Source organism: Lolium rigidum, chromosome 7 (assembly GCF_022539505.1).
Source record: "Lolium rigidum isolate FL_2022 chromosome 7, APGP_CSIRO_Lrig_0.1, whole genome shotgun sequence".
Lineage (NCBI taxonomy): Eukaryota > Viridiplantae > Streptophyta > Magnoliopsida > Poales > Poaceae > Lolium > Lolium rigidum.
In genome coordinates this window covers 359,604,308-359,611,826 of record NC_061514.1, presented here as the reverse complement: position 1 = coordinate 359,611,826, position 7,519 = coordinate 359,604,308, and positions in this window count along the sequence as shown.

Genomic DNA, 7,519 nt, shown 5'->3' with positions numbered 1-7,519 from the left:
GACCCTCGTGAAGGCAAGGGTCTTCCATGCTGTCCACCAGGTCTCAAAGTCATCAGTCGAAGAGTTGAAGGATAGATTGTGAAGGACCGATGCGTTGCCATCGGCTCATTGAGCATCGGCTAAATTAGCTTAAAGGAAATCGGCTAAATTAGCTTAAAGGAAATCGGCAAAATCAAATTGGGGAAAATTCTTCATTGATAAACAGGATTTCTTACAAAGAAAGAGCCGATTGCTCAAAGAAGGAAGAACAAAAGAAGGGTCTGTTGACCAATCTACTACTACTAGGCCTACACTAGTAGATCTTAGTCTACGGGCCGTCGCTGTCCTCATCATCACCATTGTAGCCGCCGCCGGTGCTGCTGGCAAGCTCCTCATCGCTACTGCCGTAGCCCTCGATAGGGGCTTCTTCCTTGTCATCATCATCCTCGTCGTCATCTGACCAGGCCCAGCCGCGGAAGCGCTTCGCCGGCGGCTCATCAGAGGAAGTGTCGCCCTCCTCTTCTTCCTCGTCGGAGGAGGTGTCGTCTTCTCCATCCCCCTCTTCTTCATCGGGCAGGGGCGAATCCCCATCTGACCCGACGAGGGCCTCAGGTGGGCCGTCGGGCACGAAGCCAAAGTCCCACTCCGGCTCTTCATGTTGGTTGTGCTCTTGCATCGGCTCGCTTGAGGAAGAGGATTGGAAGGAGATGGCCGATGCAGCGGAGGAGGAGGATGAATCCATGGTGGGGAAGGGTTTTTTCGTTGTCTGATACCGAGGAAGAGGATGAAGAAACAAATTACTCAATGCGGTTAAATAAAAGGAGATATAGTGGAGATTTAATGCCGCGACGTGATGCCAAAACTATCAATTCATGCAGAGAAGCCAAGGAGGCGAGGCGACGTGATGAAAGACTCTGCAACGGTGCTCCTCTGCCACGACATGACCCGACGAAGGAAAAGCATAATGATTTTGGAATTGTCATTTCCAAAACCAGGGGGCATGTGTTATCACCAGAATTTGACCGGATCAGAGGTGGGCCGCGATTGAAGATGGGCTTGAAGAATATATATGGAAGAAAGACATGAATCGGCCTTATATGCAAAGTTTGGGCTAGTTTGCCCGTGTATCTATAACATAGTAGGATACGTGTCGTTTAGAAGTTAGAGTTTAACCCGTGCACGGTTAGGTGCACGCCTGAATTAGAAAGTCCCCCGGACTATAAATATGTATCTAGGGTTTATGAAATAAACAACAACCACGTTCACCACAAACCAATCTCGGCGCCTAGATCTTCGTCGTTCATGCGTTGCTCGTACTGAAGCCTTTTTGATGACGAGAAACGTAGTTATCATAGATGTTTTAGGGTTAGCATTGTTCTTCGTATCATATGCTATCGTCGTGCAACCCTTAGGCATCTAGCCGCCCTTACACTTATCTTGGGTGTAAGGGCGGCACCCCGCTTGATCATTATTTAGTAGATCCGATCCGTTATGATTGCTCCTTGTTCTTCAAGGATTAGTTTAATATCTGCATTGTTAGGCCTTACAAACGGGTCGAAGGATCCGAGTGGCGCGTAGGGTGTAGTTTGCCAGCCCTAGACGAGGATGTTCCGAGGATCAACTTCGTGTTGGTTTTTAGGCCTTGTCTAGGGTCGGTTTACGATCGCCGTGCGTGGCCGCCAGGCTCGATCACGAGTAGGATGTTCCGATTATGCGGTGAAAACCCCAAATCGTAGTAGGTCGTTTTAGCTTTATCTTGATCAAGCAGGACCACCATCCGATCGTACACCTCGTACGCATCATGGGTGGATCGGCTCTTTGAGCCGATTCACGAGACAACCTGAGAGCCGATCGAGGCTCGTATTTAACGTTTACGTGTATGCCATGCAGGAAATTAAGCGAGGCATCATCCAACACCTTCGTGACCAGGTATAGGTCAGGTGGCACGCCCTTGCATCAGCATCGGACGTGCGTGCCGAAGGCTTTGCGGGCCGTCGCTCGGAGGGACCAGGGCCAGCCGCAGTCCTGGGAGATTCCCGGCTCTACGGTGTTGCCCGTCGCTGCCCGCCGGTGGGTTTCTGACCGCAACACAGGCTTTGTTAGAGTTGCTCTTATATGTGTAAGGATTGAATAGGAGTTTTGCAATCTTGTATCCTTGTCTCTTTGCCTCGTTTCGATGATCTACAGGTACACATATCATTCGGATCGATCATGGTAAGAGGTGGGATGAGTGGAGAACGGCATGCTACCGCGAAACCTCAGTGACAGAAATGGGAAAGTAATAGTACATGTTTAGTGATTCATTCGGGATCGCGGCACAATCATCTAGTTTAATGCTTTAGTCTGTATTCATATGCTTAATAACTATTGTTGCTCGCGGCTGTGAGGACAGTGGTTGGACCAAGAGGCTCTTGTCACCTCTGACTTTAGGGGCAAGAGTATTTATGGATGTGCTGCTCATAAATATCTTATCACTATTTTATTTTTTACACATTTGTGCTTCAATTATATATGTATACATAGCTGCAGGAGAAACGCTAACTCTAGCCTATTTTCCATCATTGAACACAAACCCCTTAAAAGTAACTAGATATGTCCGGTAAACATAAAATCTAATTAACTAGCAAGTCATGTAGATGTTTTATTTACACCATTTTAGCGGTGCTTCCCAAGGTTCGATTAAACCTAGATCTACTAGGAAAAAAGCTTATCATACTTTAATACAAAATCCGGATCGAAGATATCATTATTTATTAAATAAAATTAATAAAAAAAGCCATAGATGTGGAGCTTGGGCTTACCCTCTGTTTCGATAGAAGTGACTAAATCGAACCCAGAGATGTCAAACCTGAGGTTGGGTGGTTAGGAAGGTGGTTGTACCCCCAGCCCATCGGAGTTCAAATCCCAGGTTTGACATATGTGTGTCTCATAAAGACTGAATATTCATTCAGTGCGAGGCGACGTTCTCGTCACAGCGAGGCGCTTGTGGTGACTTTGTTAATTTCAAGATCCAATCTGTCAACTCGGTTTGTGTTTCTAGAAAAAAATTGAAGTAGCCACCATGCATTTTACTTCGACCAATGTCCCTTTTGTTAGGAGCGGAGCGGTGTCCGCGTCAGCCGTTGACAGTTAATGCACGTGAGTGTTTTCGCGTGGTGTGCCTCTAGCTTAGAGCAAGTACAATAGTGGGCTTATAACCGCCTATGTAGCACTTTTACATATGTGGAGGAGAGAGACATGAAAAAGTAGAGAAAATGGACTCTTATGCAAGAGCCAACTACAACACGTCCTCCTAGGCACTTTGTGAGAATGTGAGGTGGGCCATTGACCAAAAAAGTAATACATTTATATAGCTAACTATTGTGTATGTTGGCTATAACCTAACTCTAGATGACATGTCATAATATTATAGCCAGCAGTTGGCTCTACTATTATACTTGCTCTATATTAACTTTTCACGGCCAGTCGCTGTATTTATATTGGCCAGAAATTGTGCGTCAACGGGGGTGGAGGCGCAAAGCATTGTATTGCTCCTCTCAAAATTTTACCCAAGATAGATAGGTGCCGACATGCCGTATAATATTTGCGGGTTGAGTTATGCAAGATTGAATAAAAATGACACAGTGCCACACAATCACGCACATGTCGAACTACTGGTCGAGATATTATGTAGAAATTTAGTATGTTATCGGAAATCCAATTCGGCTTTCAAAAACATATACTCATGTGAAAAACAATTTTCAAATGCCAAAAAATATGAAAAGAATGCTCGAATCACTTGGTTATATACAAACTTTTATGCCTTGCCGCTCAAAAAGACTTTTATGGAGAAAACAAAAATATCATGACCCGTGAAAAAAAAAGTGTTAAATTCCTGAAAAAGTGTCAGATTGATACCCAGTCTAATCGTCAATCAAATTAGAAAAATGTTAATGTATAGAACTGTAATATCCCAGTATTTGGGGTTACAAAAATAGAGGAAACAAATGTGTGCATTGCATTCATGCATAGAAAATCTGGGGAATTTTCGCGCTTTAAAGTAAAACAGTCACGATGAATCGAAGTTTCACTTGACCTTGGTGGAATTGAAGTCGCTCATCAAGTCAAGCGCTATAAACCTCAATGTGACTTTGTTTAAAACTTTGTTTTGGGTAGAGATGATTGGATCTAAGGGGTTAGATCAAATGGAACTAATAATAAACACAACAACACTTTACTCAATGACCAATTGCTTGATCTTATAAAAGATTATAATATGGTAATCCTTGCCATAATATATGAACAACTATTCAATTATAAATCAAGTAGTAATAAAAGGGAGAAACCATTCTTGACTTATCTTTTCCATGTCCTAAACAAATCCTATGACCCTACCATGAAACCTCATGGTATTTATTTAACTTCCATTCATTGGAAGCATCAACAAGGAGATAAACTCTAGAAGCATATATTCTTCTCCATTACCCATAGCATACATCAAACCTAAAGAGGTGAGAGTCCTATTTTATTTAGGGAAGCAATGATAAACCGTGAGGCAAACCTTGGATATAAATATCCATATGATCACAACATCATCTTCAAGAGGAACCCTAGGATATTATTCAAGACCTTCCCTAGAGAGAGAACCCATTTATGTTAACCATAGATATTGGTGACTGCATCATTATCTTTGGAGAATAACCTTAGGTTAGAATTGAATTCATTCCCAAATGAGAGAGAGCATTCATATCAATCCTAGTTTTACCTAATTAAGAATCAAGGACAAATCTTGAACTAAAGTATTAGGACCTAAACCATTTCACTTTGAAATGATGGAATAACATAATATCAAATAGAACAAGACTATATCCATGAATTGGTGAAGTATAGTAGAGACTAACTCAACTAAGTCATCTAGGTAGAGACCTAACCTTTCACACCTAAAGAAATCTTGTGAGTGCACCATAAGACCTAGAATAACTATTCCTATGAAAGAGAACTCAAGCTATGGTGCTACACTCAAGTTAGTTGAGGCAACACTTGAATTTGAGGGAGAGAACTATCCATTTACCCAGATGATTATATCATCATTCCCTGGAAAGAAACCTAAGTAATATCTCAGGCATTCTCCTGGGATATGAACATTAGAGGCAACCATAGTAGTCCCATTCAAGAAGGTAAATTAGAAGTACTATACCATAGTTGATCAAGACAATGCTTGATCATGGAAGTGAGAAACCTATTTAATAAGAGATACCTTAGGAAGCCAAACCTTGGTCATTATAAATTGAGTAATGATCATAAACCTAAGAACTTGAGATAGACGATATTAAGAACAAGTTGATCATGTCTAATCCATGATCATACCTTGGAGATAAATACTTACCAGTTAAACCCTAGGGGGTTAAATAGATTTTATCCTACACATACAATCATAGGGGAATTAGTAACCCTAAAACCATTTCTCATATGATAATTAGAGAGACAACTAAATAGTAACAAACCTTTGTCTAGTCCAGCCCTAACTCAATCCAAATGATCTTGGATTGCATCATCCTATGTGTGTGATACGTCCCCGACGTATCCATAATTTATGTCGTTCCATGCTTGTTTTATGACAATACTTACATGTTTTGCTTGCACTTTATAATGTTTTTATGCGTTTTCCGGAACTAACCTATTAACAAGATGCCACAGTGCCGGTTCTCGTTTTCTGTCGTTTTTGGTTCCGGAAAGGCTGTTCGGGCAATATTCTCGGAATTGGACGAAATCAACGCCAAACCTCCTATTTTCTCCGGAAGGCTCCGAACACCGAAGAAGAGTCGGAGAGGGGCCAGGGGGCCACCACACCACATGGCGGCGCGGGCCAGGCCTAGGCCGCGCCGGCCTAGGGTGTGGCGCCCCCAGGTGCCCCCCTGCGCCGCATCTTCGCCTATAAAAGCCCTTTCGACCTAAAAACACCGTACCAATTGACGAAACTCCAGAAAGACTCCAGGGGCGCCGCCACCGTCGCGAAACTCCAATTCGGGGGACAGAACTCTGTCCCGGCACCCTGCCGGGACGGGGAAGTGCCCCGGAAGCCATCTCCATCAACGCCACCGCCTCCGCCATGCTCCGTGAGTAGTTCCCCCATGGACTACGGGTTCTAGCTGTAGCTATGTCGGTATACTCTCCCCCATGTACTTCAATACAATGGTCTCATGAGCTGCCTTACATGATTGAGATTCATCCGATGTAATCGGTGTTGTGTTTGTTGGGATCCGATGGATGATACATTATGATTAGTCTATCTATAAAGTTTGTGAAGTTATTGTTGCTGCAATCTTGTCATGCTTAATGCTTGTCACTAGGGCCCGAGTGCCATGATCTTAGATTTGAGCTCTATACTTATTGCTTAGATTGTATCCATAAGTTGTATGCACATGTCACTGTCCGGAACCAATGGCCCCGAAGTGACAGAAATCGGGACAACCGGAGGGGATGGTAGTGATGTGAGGATCACATGTTTTCACGGAGTGTTAATGCTTTGCTCCGGTGCTCTATTAAAAGGAGTACCTTAATATCCAGTAGTTTCCCTTGAGGCCCGGCTGCCACCGGCTGGTAGGACAAAAGATGTTGTGCAAGTTTCTCATTGCGAGCACGTACGACTATTATTGGAAAACATGCCTACATGATTAATGAATTGATGTTCTTTCTTAATGCTTAATCAATCCTGTCAATTGCCCGACTGTAATTTGTTCACCCAACACTTGTTATTGGAGAGTTGCCACTAGTGTAGATAGCTGGGAACCCCGGTCCATCTTTCATCATCATATACTTGTTCTACATGTCAACTGTTTTCAGGTGCCATTGCTCTCATATCACTATTACTGCTGTTGTGTTACTGTTACTATTGCTCTCATACCACTGCTACTTTCACATCACCCCTGTTGCTAGTGCTTTTCCAGGTGCAGCTGAATTGACAACTCAGTTGTTAAGGCTTATAAGTATTCTTTACCTCCCCTTGTGTCGAATCAATAAATTTGGGTTTTACTTCCCTCGAAGACTCATTGCGATCCCCTATACTTGTGGGTCATCAAGACTATTTTCTGGCGCCGTTGCCGGGGAGGCATAGCTCTACTCATAAGTTCACCTGGGGAGTTCACTCTACATCTCTCTCTGTTTTATTTTGTTTTGTTTTGTTTAGTTTACTTTTGTCTAGTTTATTTGTGCTTAGTTTATTTCTGTCTAGTATTAGTTTGCTTAGTTTACTTTTGCTTATTTTATTTTTGTCTTGTTTTATTTGTCTCATATACCCAAAAATCCATAAAAATTTGAAAAACCAAAAAACTAAAAACTGCTGTTATGGGAGAACCAACAACCTACTTGGAGCTTATAGAATGTTATAAATGTTATAGAGAATCAAGAACTGGTAAAATAATGAGTGCTATGATAGAAAAATTGAATACAATTGCTAAAATCTTGCTTGAACGCCATGATATAAACTGTTGCTCTCAACAGGATACTAAACATCTTAAATTTCAATGTGGCTTTAGTGAGGAATTTTTAATTAAGAGCTATA